Below are 12510 nucleotides of genomic sequence, written 5' to 3' on the forward strand. Positions count from 1 at the left end.
GCTGTGATGGCCTAGTGGTTAAGGCGTTGGACTTGAAATCCAACGGGGACTCCCCACACAGGTTCAAATCCTGCTCACAGCGGATGTTGGTAGCATCATTGATAATTGCTTTATATATTTATCCCATGATTAACTTTACAACAACTAATATAACTTTTTCAAGATATGCTCTTCCATTATGAAAGAATATTGGAGCAATGTTTATTGTCATTTTTACTGATGACATGCAACAAAGTCTTTCTAATCCTAAACGTGAAGTGCATCAAAAATTTAGTGAGTATGCTTTGTATTATAAGTACATTAAAATCTTTATATTTATAAGTATTTGTACTTTCAAAAATTCCATTAAGACCTTGGCTTCCTTAGTCTTTTTTTTAATAAGAAATTTATTTATTTTTAATTAATGAATCACCATGAGGGTACAGTTACGGATTTATACACATCTGTGCTTATGCTTCCCCCATACAAAGTTCGGGAACCCATCCCTTCACCAGTGCCCATACTCCACCACCAGTAAACCCAGCATCCCTCCCATCCTCCCCAATCCCATCTCCCCCCACCCCACCCTGTCACTGTGGCAGGGCATTCCCTTCTGTTCCCTCCCTCTAATTAGCTGTTGTGGTTTGCAATAAAGGTGTTGAGTGGCCACTGTGCTCAGTCTCTAGCCCTCATTCAGCCCGCAACTCCCTTCTCCCACATGGCCTTCGACTACATTATAGTTGGTGATCCCTTCTCTGAGTTGCCCTTTCCCCAGAATGTGAGGCCAGCCTCCTAGCCATGGAGTCAACCTCCTGGTAGTTGTTTCTACAATTCTTGGGTGTTAGTCTCCCAGTCTGTTATTCTATATGTCATAGATGAGTGCAATCTTTCTATGTCTGTCTCTCTCTTTCTGACTCATTTCACTTAGCATGAAACTTTTCATGCCGATCCACTTAAATAAAAAATTTGTGACCTCCTTTTTTCTAACAGCTGCATAGTATTCCATTGTATAGATGTACCAAAGTTTCCTCAACCAGTCATCCGTTCTAGGGCATTCGGGTTTTTTCCAGATTCTGGCTATTGTAAACAGTGCTGCGATGAACATACATGTGCAGATGCCATTTCGATTATACTTTTTTGCCTCTCTGGGATATATTCCCAGCAGTGGTATTGCTGGGTCAAATGGGAGCTCAATTTCTAATTTTTTGAGAATCGTCCATATTGTTTTCCAGAAGGGCTGAACCAGTCGGCATTCCCAGCAGCAGTGTAGAAGGGTCCCTTTCTCCCCACATCCTCTCCAACAGCGGTTGCTTTTGTTCTTTTGGATGTGTGCTAGTCTCTGTGGTGTGAGGTGGTATCTTGTGGTTGTTTTGATCTGCATCTCTCTGATGATTAGTGATGTAGAGCACTTTTTCATGTGCCTTTTGGCCATTCGTATTTCTTCTTTGGTAAAGTTTCTGTTCATTTCTTCGCCCCATTTTTTGATGGGGTTGGATGTTTTCTTCTTGTAGAGTTCAACCAGTGCTTTATATACCATTGATATCAACCCCTTATCTGATGGGTATTGTGTAAATATCCTTTCCCATTCTGTGGATAGTCTTTGTATTCTGGTCACTGTATCTTTTGCGGTGCAGAAGCTTTTTAGTTTGATGTAGTCCCATTTGTTGATCTCTGTTTTTACTAGATTGCTTAGTTCCGTGTCACCTTTGAAGATACCTTTATCTTCAATACCGTGGAGGGTTTTGCCGACCTTGTCTTCAATGTACCTTATGGTTTGTGGTCTAATGTTGAGGTCTTTAATCCATTTTGATCTGGCTTTTGTGCATGGTGTCAGGTCAAGGTCTACGCCTATTTTTTTGCATGTGGTTGTCCAGTTGTGCCAGCACCATTTGTTAAAGAGGCTTTCCTTGCTCCAATTCACATCTCTTGCTCCCTTATCAAAGATTAGATGATCATACATTTGGGGTTGTGTGTAAGGGTATTCCACCCTGTTCCATTGGTCTACGGCTCTGCCTTTGTTCCAGTACCATGCTGTTTTAATTGTTACTGCTTTGTAGTAAAGATTGAGGTTGGGGAGGGTGATGCCTCCCGTCGTATTTTTTCCCAAAAATTGTTTTAGCTATCCTTGGACGTTTGTTGTTCCATATGAATTTTAAGATTGCTTGATCCATTTCTTTGAAGAATGTCATGGGTATACTTATAGGGATCGCGTTGAATCTCCATAATGCTTTGGGGAGTATTGCCATTTTGACAATGTCTATTCTCCCTATCCATGAGCAGGGTATATGTTTCCATTTCCTCATGTCCTCTTTGATTTCATGGAGTAGCGTTTTGTAGTTTTCTTTGTAGAGGACTTTTACTTCCTTGGTTAAGCTGATTCCAAGGTACTTGATTTTCTGGGGCACGATTGTGAATGGGATTGCTTTTTTTATGTCCCTTTCCTCTGCCTCATTGTTTGCATATATGAAGGCCATGGATTTTTGGGTATTGATTTTGTAGCCTGCAACTTTACTGTATAAGTCTATTGTTTCTAAGAGTTTCTTAGTAGAGGTTTTAGGCTTCTCTAGATATAGTATCATATCGTTTGCAAATAGTGAGAGTTTGATTTCTTCCTTTCCTATCTGGATGCCCTTAATCTCTTTTTCTTGTCTAATAGCTATCGCAAGTACTTCCAGTACTATATTGAAGAGGAGTGGTGAGAGTGGGCATCCTTGTCTTGTGCCTGATCTCAGAGGAAAGGTCCTTAGTTTTTCCCCGTTGAGGATAATGCTTGCCGTAGGCTTGTGATAGATGGCTTCGACTATCTTGAGGAAAGTTCCTCCAAACCCCATTTTGGCGAGGGTTTTCATCATGAAAGGATGTTGGATCTTGTCAAATGCTTTCTCTGCATCTATTGATATGATCATATGGTTTTTATCTTTGCTTTTATTGATATGGTGGATTATGTTGATTGATTTCCGAATGTTAAACCATCCTTGCATCCCTGGGATGAATCCCACTTGGTCGTGATGTATGATCTTTTTGATGAGTTGTTGGATCCTATTTGCCAGTATTTTGTTGAGGATCTTCGCATCGGTGTTCATCAGGGATATTGGTCTGTAATTTTCTTTCTTAGTGGTGTCTTTGTTTGCTTTTGGTATTAGGGAGATGTGTGCTTCATAGAAACTGTTTGGGAGATTTCCTGTTTTTTCAATTTCCTGGAAAAGTTTGAGGAAAACAGGCAGCAGGTCTTCTTTAAATGTTTGGAAGAATTCGCCAGTGAAACCATCTGGGCCTGGGCTTTTGTTTTTGGGGAGGTTTTTGATCACAGTTTCAATTTCCTTAACATTGATGGGTCTATTCAGGTATTCCAAGTCTTCTTTGTTCAGTCTTGGGAGATTGTAGGAATCGAGGAATCCATCCATTTCTTTTAGGTTCTCCTGTTTTGTGGCATATAGACTTTCGAAGTAGTCTCTAATGATCTTTTGAATCTCACTGGTTTCTGTTATGTTGTCCCCCTTTTCATTTCTGATTCGATTTATTAGGGTTCTTTCTCTTTCTTTCTTTATGAGTCTTGCTAGCGGTTTATCAATCTTGTTTATTTTCTCGAAGAACCAGCTCTTTGTTTCATTGATCTTTCGGATTGTCTTTTTGGTTTCCATGTCATTAATTTCTGCTCTAATTTTTATTATTTCTTTCCTTCGATCTGGTTTGGGTTCCTTTTTCTGGTCCTTTTCTAAGGTCTTGAGTCGTGAAGTCAAGCTATCTATGTGGGCCCTTTCTTCCTTCCTGAGGAATGCTTGGAGAGCTATAAATTTTCCCCTTAACACGGCTTTAGCTGCGTCCCATAGGTTTTGGCATCTCGTGTCTTCATTCTCATTTGTTTCTAAGTATTTTTTGATTTCTTCCTTGATTTCCTTCCTGATCCACTCATTGTTCAACATTGAATTGCTTAATTTCCAAGTGTTTGACTTGATTCTCCCTGTCAGTGAGTGGTTAGCTTCTATCTTCAGCGCATCGTGGTCTGAAAAGATGGTTGATACAATTTCTATTTTTCCGATTCTATTGAGGTATGTTCTGGGGCCCAATACATGGTCTATTTTAGAAAATGTTCCGTGTGCACTGGAAAAGAATGTGTATTCTTTCTTTTGGGGGTGTAAGGCCCTGTATAGGCCTATTAGGCCTCTCTCTTCAATTTCTTCTTTCAGAGTCAGTGTTTCCTTGTTGAGTTTTGTTCTTGTCTATCTATCTAGAGGCGATAAGGCCATATTGAAGTCTCCGACTACTATTGTGCTGTTAGTGATGTCCTCTTTGAAGTCTGCTAGGAGTTGTTTTAAATATTTAGCTGGTCGCTCATTAGGTGCATATATGTTTAAGAGTGTGATTTTTTCCTGTTGTGCATATCCCTTGATAAACAGAAAATGACCTTCGCTGTCCCTTTTAATCTTTTTCAACCTGAAATCTATGTTGTCGGATATTAGGATGGCCACTCCAGCTTTTTTAAGGGGGTTGTTTGCTTGCAGGATTGTTTTCCATCCTTTGACTTTGAGTCTATGTTTACTCTGTTTGTTCAGGTGTGTTTCTTGCAGGCAGCAGAATGATGGGTTTAATTTCTGGATCCATTTTGCCACTCTGTGTCTCTTTATGGGTGCATTTAGGCCGTTGACATTGAGAGAGATTATTGTGATAGGATTTTGTGTCATATTTATGTGGTATTTGTTGTTTTTATGTGGCTCCACCTTGTCTTACAGTAGCCCCTTTAGAGCTTCTTTCAAGTTTGGTTTTGAGTCTATGAAGGACCTGAGCTGTTGTTTATCCGAGAAGTAGTGTATGGTTCCTTCGAGTTTGAGTGAGAGTTTAGCCGGATAAAGTATTCTTGGTGAGGCATTCATTTCGTTGAGTCTTTTCACTATGTCCCACCATTGTCTTTGGGCTCGGAGGGTTTCCTCTGACAGGTCTGCTGTAAATCTGAGGGGTGCTCCTTTGTATGTGACTTCCTTCTTTGACCTTGCTGCTTGCAGAATTGTGTCTCTATCCATAGCATCTGTCATTCTGACTATGATATGCCTTGGAGTCTTTTTATTCGGGTCTCTTTTTCCTGGTACTCTTCGGACTCCTTGTATCTGGATGCCTGCCTTCTCCAACTCTGGGGATTTCTTAGCAATGATGTCTTTGACTGTGTTTTTTTCATTGGGGTTACTTCCCTGTGGTTCTGGTACTCCAATGATTCTTATGTTGTTTCTCTTGAAGTCATCCCCCAGGGCTCTGATTCGCTCTATAGCCATCTTGAGGTCTTTGGCCATGATTTGTTGTTGTCTATAAGCTTTCTGCAGCTCATCTTCCAGGTCGCTGATTCTTTCTTCAGCTGTAGTCATTCTACTGTTGAGGGCATCTAGAGAGATTTTTAATTCGTCTACCGATTCCTTTATTTGTGTGACTTCCGTTCGTAGGTTTGAGATTTCTGTTCTCATTTCTTCCTGTATTTTCTTGGTGGACCGTTCCAGTGCTTCATTCATCTCCTCCCTTAGTTTATTGGATGTCTGTTCCATGGTTGCTTGGAGTAGGTCGACTCTCCTACAGATCTCCTCTCTGAATTGTTTATCTGAGAGGTTGTAGATGTGAGTAGCCCCCATTGATGTTTCTGGAATTTTATCTTCTCCCTCTCTTGGTGGAGGGGATTTTCGCTGCTTCCTCATATTGTTACGGAAGTATAGAGTAGGAGCTTTGTAGTTATTTATTCCTTTTTCTTCTTGTGGAAAGAAGGTTTTCTGATCGTGCCAAACTTCCCTTATTAACTGACAGCTTTTATATTGTCAGACTAAGCTAATGGCTATTTTGCGTGTTTGAGATTGCAAAAGTGAATTTTCAAAGAAATACAAGTACAGATTGAGCTGAGGTAACAAAGAATAACTGCGGCCGCTCTGAGAGGAGGCCACGCCCACTTTTAAGACCACGCCCACTAGGATACGGGACACTCCCCCAGCGTCTTCCTGCGAGGGCGGGCCGCAGTTAGGGGGCCAGGTCAGGAGCCGGGGCGCGGAGGACACGGGCTAGGGCGGCTGGCCCTTAGTGTTTTTTTTATCATTATAATGTAGGAGCACTGCTATTTATTCAGCCATTGTTTAAGGTGATTGAATTGGGCATAATTTCCACATTACTTTTTTTAAAAAAATTTAATTTTATTAAGTTGATTCACAATGTTTGATTACACACAATATTCAAACACCAATCCAACCACCATTACATCTTTCTTCCACCAAATTTGGGATATTTCCATCCCAAACCACAATCCTTGTCACAGGGACATATGAAGTAATATATTTCGTATTGTCTGATATGAAGAACTGCTGAACATGCTTACAAAAGATGTTCATATAAGAAACAGTGTGAAGATTATTCAATTTTGGCTGGAACCATTAAGGCATTCTATAGAGATCATTAACATGTTTGTAATATTTTGGTAGTGTGAGCTTTTATATACATCTCTGAAAATATGTTTATCTGCATATGTATATATTTCCCTCTATGATTTATTGCTTACTATCTGAACCCCATCAATCATGGTGTGGTAATTGTGGAGAATGGGTAAGGAGTGTTTTATAATGTGTTGCACTGCCGATTTTGCAGCTATGCAGTCTGGAATATGTTTACTCATATGTGAGGCTCGGCTCCGTTACATGGGATGTGGCCTTGAGCATGGAGGTGGTTGGGTTGTGGAGGTCTTTGGCTGCTGGAGCTGGATCCCTTGGGGAGGGGAGGGTACCGCCTGTGAAGCAACCTGGTGTGGAGTCCATGGCATGATTATGGGAGCCTCATGTCTGGGCAGTGGCCAATGACTAGATTATCTGGCGCCGGCAGGAGGTGGCTTATGGGCATGAACCTTGGGTTACTGGAGACTGGGGAAAGCGGACAGAGGATCTTCACTCCTGGTCCTGTTGGGTCCAGAGTCCAAGGTCACGAAGTTCCACATTACCTGGGTTCCATAGGACTTCACTCATGCATGAGACTGGGCCAAAGCACGTGGGGAGTGACCTTGAGTGTGGCACGGGTTCCTCCCTACCTCTGCTCTACAGGCTCTAACTGCATCTTTTGATCTCTTTGGAGATTTATGGGTCTCTGAATTAAGGCCAATAAATGAGCTTGTATAGCTGAGCCGGTGGTGGTTTATGGGTGTGTCTCCCACATATCTAACTTTTGGCCGCTTAATTTCTTGGTAAACTTGGCTGCAAGTTGTTGGAGTCTGGCCAAAGGCACAACAGCAATTTGGGGGTATCTGGAAGTCTGAACGCACCATTAGGCTGCTGATACACTCGCCCCACAGGTACAGGTTGACCTGCTAGTGGCATCATACCCCCTCCTTAGTCTTTTATGAAGTGAAAATTACAGTAACTTTGATGTAGACTGAGGTAACTTTTAAAAAATCCCACCGAAGACCCCTCCTTTCCTGATCCTTATTCTCTCTATTCAGAATCAAAGACTCCTTTTTGAACGTGCAAGATAAGAAAGCTGGGCAGCTTCTTAAGCACTACACATCAAGAGGGCTAAGAGGCTTGTTCCTAATACATTATTAAATCAACATCATTAACAAAGTGGTGCAGGGTGTGCAATACTAACATACACTTTGAATAGTTGTGAAATTATACACCTACTATATATATAGTAGTTTAAACTAGTGTTAAAAGATGGTGGACTTTCCTTTTAAGTTTAGACTAATGTTACAGGATTGTGGACTTTCGGTCATACAAAAAATAACTTCAATTTTCTTTAGAAACTATGATTTACTAATTTAAAGAAATTAAAAATGTTCACTTTAAAATAATGAAGAACTTGAATGTTATTTACACTTACTGTTCACATATGCTGTGAATAATTTGATGTGCCTGTTCTTCCCCAATTTAATTTGAGTGATTTTTTTCATAAGCTGTAAATTAACTAAATTCATTATATGCTTTGACAGCCTTTTCCTCTTCACTCTCTTTCTCTCTCCCTGATAAACTTTATCTCACTAGTCTCGCCTTATCTCTCAGGAAAACTCTCTGCTGATGCCATTAGCCTCCCTCTGTCTCTCTGTACCCTTGCTAGCACCTGCTGAAGCACCCAAGGGCTCCTTGCTAAAATGTCTGGCACGAATGACCATTATTTCTCCCTCAGTCAGTGCTTCTCTGAGTTCTTCTCAAGAGCTGAGTTTAGGACCCGTAGCCTACACACGATCCTCTTTCTAATCCCAAGACAATATTCCTAGAATTCTTTTTCTGACCAGCGTCATGGACTTCCTCAAAGGCAGTGTCCACCCAGACTTTATCATGGTGACCTTCTCTGACCAGCCTCACTAGGAAAACATCCTCTTTTCTGTCATAGAGCTGGTGTCCTACCTCACTCACGCTCATCATTCTGGTCTCTTCCATAGATCCCAAAATCCACCCCCCCTCATGTACTCTTCCTCACTCAGCTCTCCCTGGTTGGCATTTGCTTTACCACCAGCTTTGGCCCCCAGCTGCTGTGGAACCCGAGAGGTGGCAAGGTCATTGCTGTCCCTGGTTGCACTGTCCAGCTCCACGTGACCCTGGGTCGGGCACCACCTAGTGTGTCCTCTGGCCTATGATGGCTTTTGATCGCTATGTGGCTCTGCAGGCATTTCTTGGATGTACGGCGCGGGGGGGAAACGTGCTCATCCAGAATACCACCGGCCTCCTGATATCTCCCTGAGGACACCGGCACATCTATAATTCTTTCTGCAAGGCGCCCTAGATGATTAAACTTGCGGGTATGGACACCCACTCCAACCGCTCCAGGTGTTCTTTCTTGCGTTAGTCTTGCTCTTTCTGCCCTTATCACGGATCCTGATTTCTTTAAGGAGTTATTCTCAAGGAAGTTGACAAAAATAGTTCCTATCACATATGCAAAGCAAAATCCTCCTTGTAAGGTTGTGACCCCAACCCACAACCTCCTCATTTGCACGCTGAGGAATAAGGGTGTGAAACATGCTGTCGGAAGACTACTTTGCGCTATTGGAAGACTACTTTCCCTTGTCTGAAGAATACTTTGCAGAAGCCCTGATTTGTGCAAGTGCAGCGGTGCACACGGAGTGATCCAATACTAAGATGACTCCACCACAGCAAAAACACCTAAGACATCTTCTGGGATATTTGACTCAAACACAAACTCATGAGGAATGTATATACTCTTCAGGACCTGCACAAATGTGACTTGCATGTCCTGCAAGGTTGCATGATCTTTTTTTCCCCCTTCCCTCCACAAGGGTACATTTTCCACCACCAATGTCCTCAGTATTCCTCCCCCTCATCATCCCACCCCTTCCCCTGCCTCTAAGGCAGACAATTTCCCCCATACTCTCTCTCTCCTTTTGGGCATTATGGTTTGTAATACAGATACTTAGAGGCCATCAAATTCAGTTGTTTGTCTACTTTCAGCACACATCTCCCATCCGGAGCGATCCTTCCTACTGTCATTGACTTAGTGATCCCTTCTCTATCCCTGCTGATTACATGTTCTTGGTTTCAGACAAGTCAGTCTGTTCTGGTCTCTTTCCCAGATTCTTTTTTAATTTTATAAGTTACTTCGCAATATTTGATTACATTTAATATTCAAACACCAATCCCACCACCATTACACCTTCCCACCACCATTACACCTTCCCACCACCAAATTCGGATGTTTCCATCCCAAGCCCCAATCCCAGTCCCAAAACACAAAGGAATGAATATATTTTGTACTGTTTGTTACAAAGAATTTCTGAACATGCTTACAAAAAAAGTGTTCATTTAGAAAACAGGGGCTGGAGTGGTAGCAGAAGTGGCAGGGCGTTTGCCTTGCACTTGGTCTGCCCCTCTTGGAGAGCCCAGGAAGTTACTAAGAGTATCTCGCCCACACCTGGCAAGCTCCCTGTGGCATATTCAATATGCCAAAAACAGTAACAATAAGTCTTACAATGGAGACATTACTGGTGTCCACTTGAGCAAATCGATGAGCAACAGGATGGCAGTGACAGTGGTAGAAAACAGAGTGAAGATTGTTCTGTTTTGGCAGGAGCCATTCAGACATTCTCTAGGATATCAGTAACATGTTGTTAAATTTGCGTGATGTGAGCTTCGGTATCTATGTCTGAAAGTATGTGAAGCTCGGCTCAAGTGTGCGGAAAGCGGCCTGGAGTGTGGCAGTGTTTGGGTTGTATTTGTTGGCTGTTGGGCTGGGTCCCTGAGGGCAGGGGGGTGGACTCTCACCCGCCTTTCTCTGTGGTGCCCCATGTGAAAACAGCCTGGCGCGGAGTCTGTTGGCAGGGTTAGGGTGACTCATTTTATGCTCCCTTTTGGGAGAAGCAGCCATGGGTTCTGGATGGTGGCCGATGAGGGGATTGTCTGGCATGGGCAGGAGGTGGCTTGTGGGTGTGACACTGGGTCGCCAGAGACCGGGGGAATATGGGCAGAGGATCTCTGCTCCCAGGCCACATTGAGCCCAATGTCCAAGATTACAAAGTTTCGCAAAATCAAAATAGTAAATAAAAATAATTTGCATTTCTCTATACATATAAAGAAGTGGAAGAGAGAAATAAGGAAAGAGATCCACTAAAAATAGTTCAAAATATCAAACAACTATGAATGAGTTAAATAGAGGCAAAAACGTATTGAAAATTGCAAGCCACAATTGAAAGATATTAGAGGACACCAGGAAGTGAAAAATAATTGAAGTACATGGATTGGAAGACTTGATTAAGTCAAAATGACCACCCTATACTAGCATGTGACAGGGACAAATGGAGACGTTACTGGCGCCCGCTCAAGCAAATCAGATCAACGGGACGACAAGTGATACAAGTGACCAACCTATGCCAAAATATACAGACTCACTGAAATTGTCATCAAATTCTAATGACATTCTTCAAGGACTTAGACAATAAGGGAGCATATCATGCCAGTGACAAAGACATGTATCAAAATGAACGCAAACAACCTGTGTTGGCAAGGATGTGGTAAAAGAGAACCTCTCATACACTGTGGGTGGGAATATTGTCTATTCCATCCCTTTTGGAAAACAATATGAAGATCCTTCAAAAAAAGTCTAAATAGAACTCCCAATGATTCTGAGTATAATTCTTGGTATCTACCCCTAAGAAAAAAGCATTCATTCAAGAAGATATATGATATGCATCACTATGTTTGTTGCAGTCAGTATTTCAATAACCAGGTTACGGAACCACCCAAGCATCCAATAATGGATGTGTGGATAATGAAGTTGTGGTATATAATACTAAAGAGTTACAAGGAAGGATGAAATCATGCAATTTGCTTCAACTCGGATGGAACTGGAGAATCTCCTGTTGAGTGAAATAAGTCAGAAGGATTAGAACAGATACATGTTATTACAATTTGCGGTCTATAGGCTTCCATGTCAAGGGAACAGAAGGTAGAAAATATGGACAGACCCTTGGTCTGATTTTACAAAACAAAAACTCTAGCGAAGGAGATATAAGAGGGTGTTGATGCAAGATGAGGCGGTCTGGAGGAAATATAAGGACAAAAGAAGGAGTGTTGAACATTCCTGGAGTGTAGAATAGTGCATGTATATATCTGAGTCACTACAACCAACACTACAGTTAAACTTAAGAATGTGCCTGTCAAGGAGATAGGGTGAGGGGGTGGGAGGGAAACTGCGGTCATTGATGGAGGAATGTGGACACTGATGTTCGGACTGGTGTTGGAACCCTGTATGCCTGAAACCCTCCTGTCAACAACTTTTAAAATCACAGTGCCTAAATAAAAAAACAGAAGCATAAAAAACATTGGAAAGGAGAAAGAAAAAAGACAAGGAAATATGATAATAAACTTGATGATCAATAGTACTGAACTTCTTCAAATAAATTTGATGCATTCATTATAAAAACCATAGTTGAGGCACTGAAGTGGTAAAAATTTATAGAAATTTAAAAATACTCATGCTCATTAAAACCTTCTTATTTTTACACCAGCAATCGAACCCAGGACCTCACACATAAAAGTAAAATTCTGTACTGATGAACCACATCTTCAGTTCTATGCTTACTAATGAACATAACTAATTACAAAAAAAATTGTCTCATTTATTTTATTATATAATTAAATTCTTTTCTCTTTTGAAAGTGGTTTTGAGCTCCATCCAGTTCTTTGGATTTACTCCTGGCTATGTGCTTAGGTGTAACTCCTTGCAGTGCTCAGGGGACCATGTGCATGGCTGGAGATCTATTTGGGCAGATCCTGTACAAGGCAAGCACCTTAACCCCTGTACTATCTCTCTGGCCCTGATTCCTTATTTCCCAGGCAATTCCTAATAGAAAAGATATTGCTTCCCTATAACCATCCCTTTTTCCTTCATCTCCTACAAAGAATATACTAATATATACACTGGACAGTGTAATGAGGTGAGGGAATTTATCTCTGATATCATCTGTCAGAGATAGAGCAAAGTTCCCTTGAGAATTGCATTCTTTGAAGATTCACCTTTGGGATCAACTTGCTCCAGACACTCTCGAGCTCCACGTTAATGAGCCACTTGGAGATA

General features: G+C 41.6%; 1 non-coding gene across 1 annotated transcript; it reads left to right on the forward strand.

Moving 5' to 3' along the window:
• On the forward strand, positions 1 to 82 carry TRNAS-UGA (transfer RNA serine (anticodon UGA)). The gene has a single exon. It is a non-coding gene; the product is annotated as a tRNA-Ser (tRNA).
• Positions 83 to 12510: the final 12428 nt, after the last annotated feature.

This window comes from Sorex araneus, chromosome 2, assembly GCF_027595985.1.
Source record: "Sorex araneus isolate mSorAra2 chromosome 2, mSorAra2.pri, whole genome shotgun sequence".
Classification (NCBI taxonomy): domain Eukaryota; kingdom Metazoa; phylum Chordata; class Mammalia; order Eulipotyphla; family Soricidae; genus Sorex; species Sorex araneus.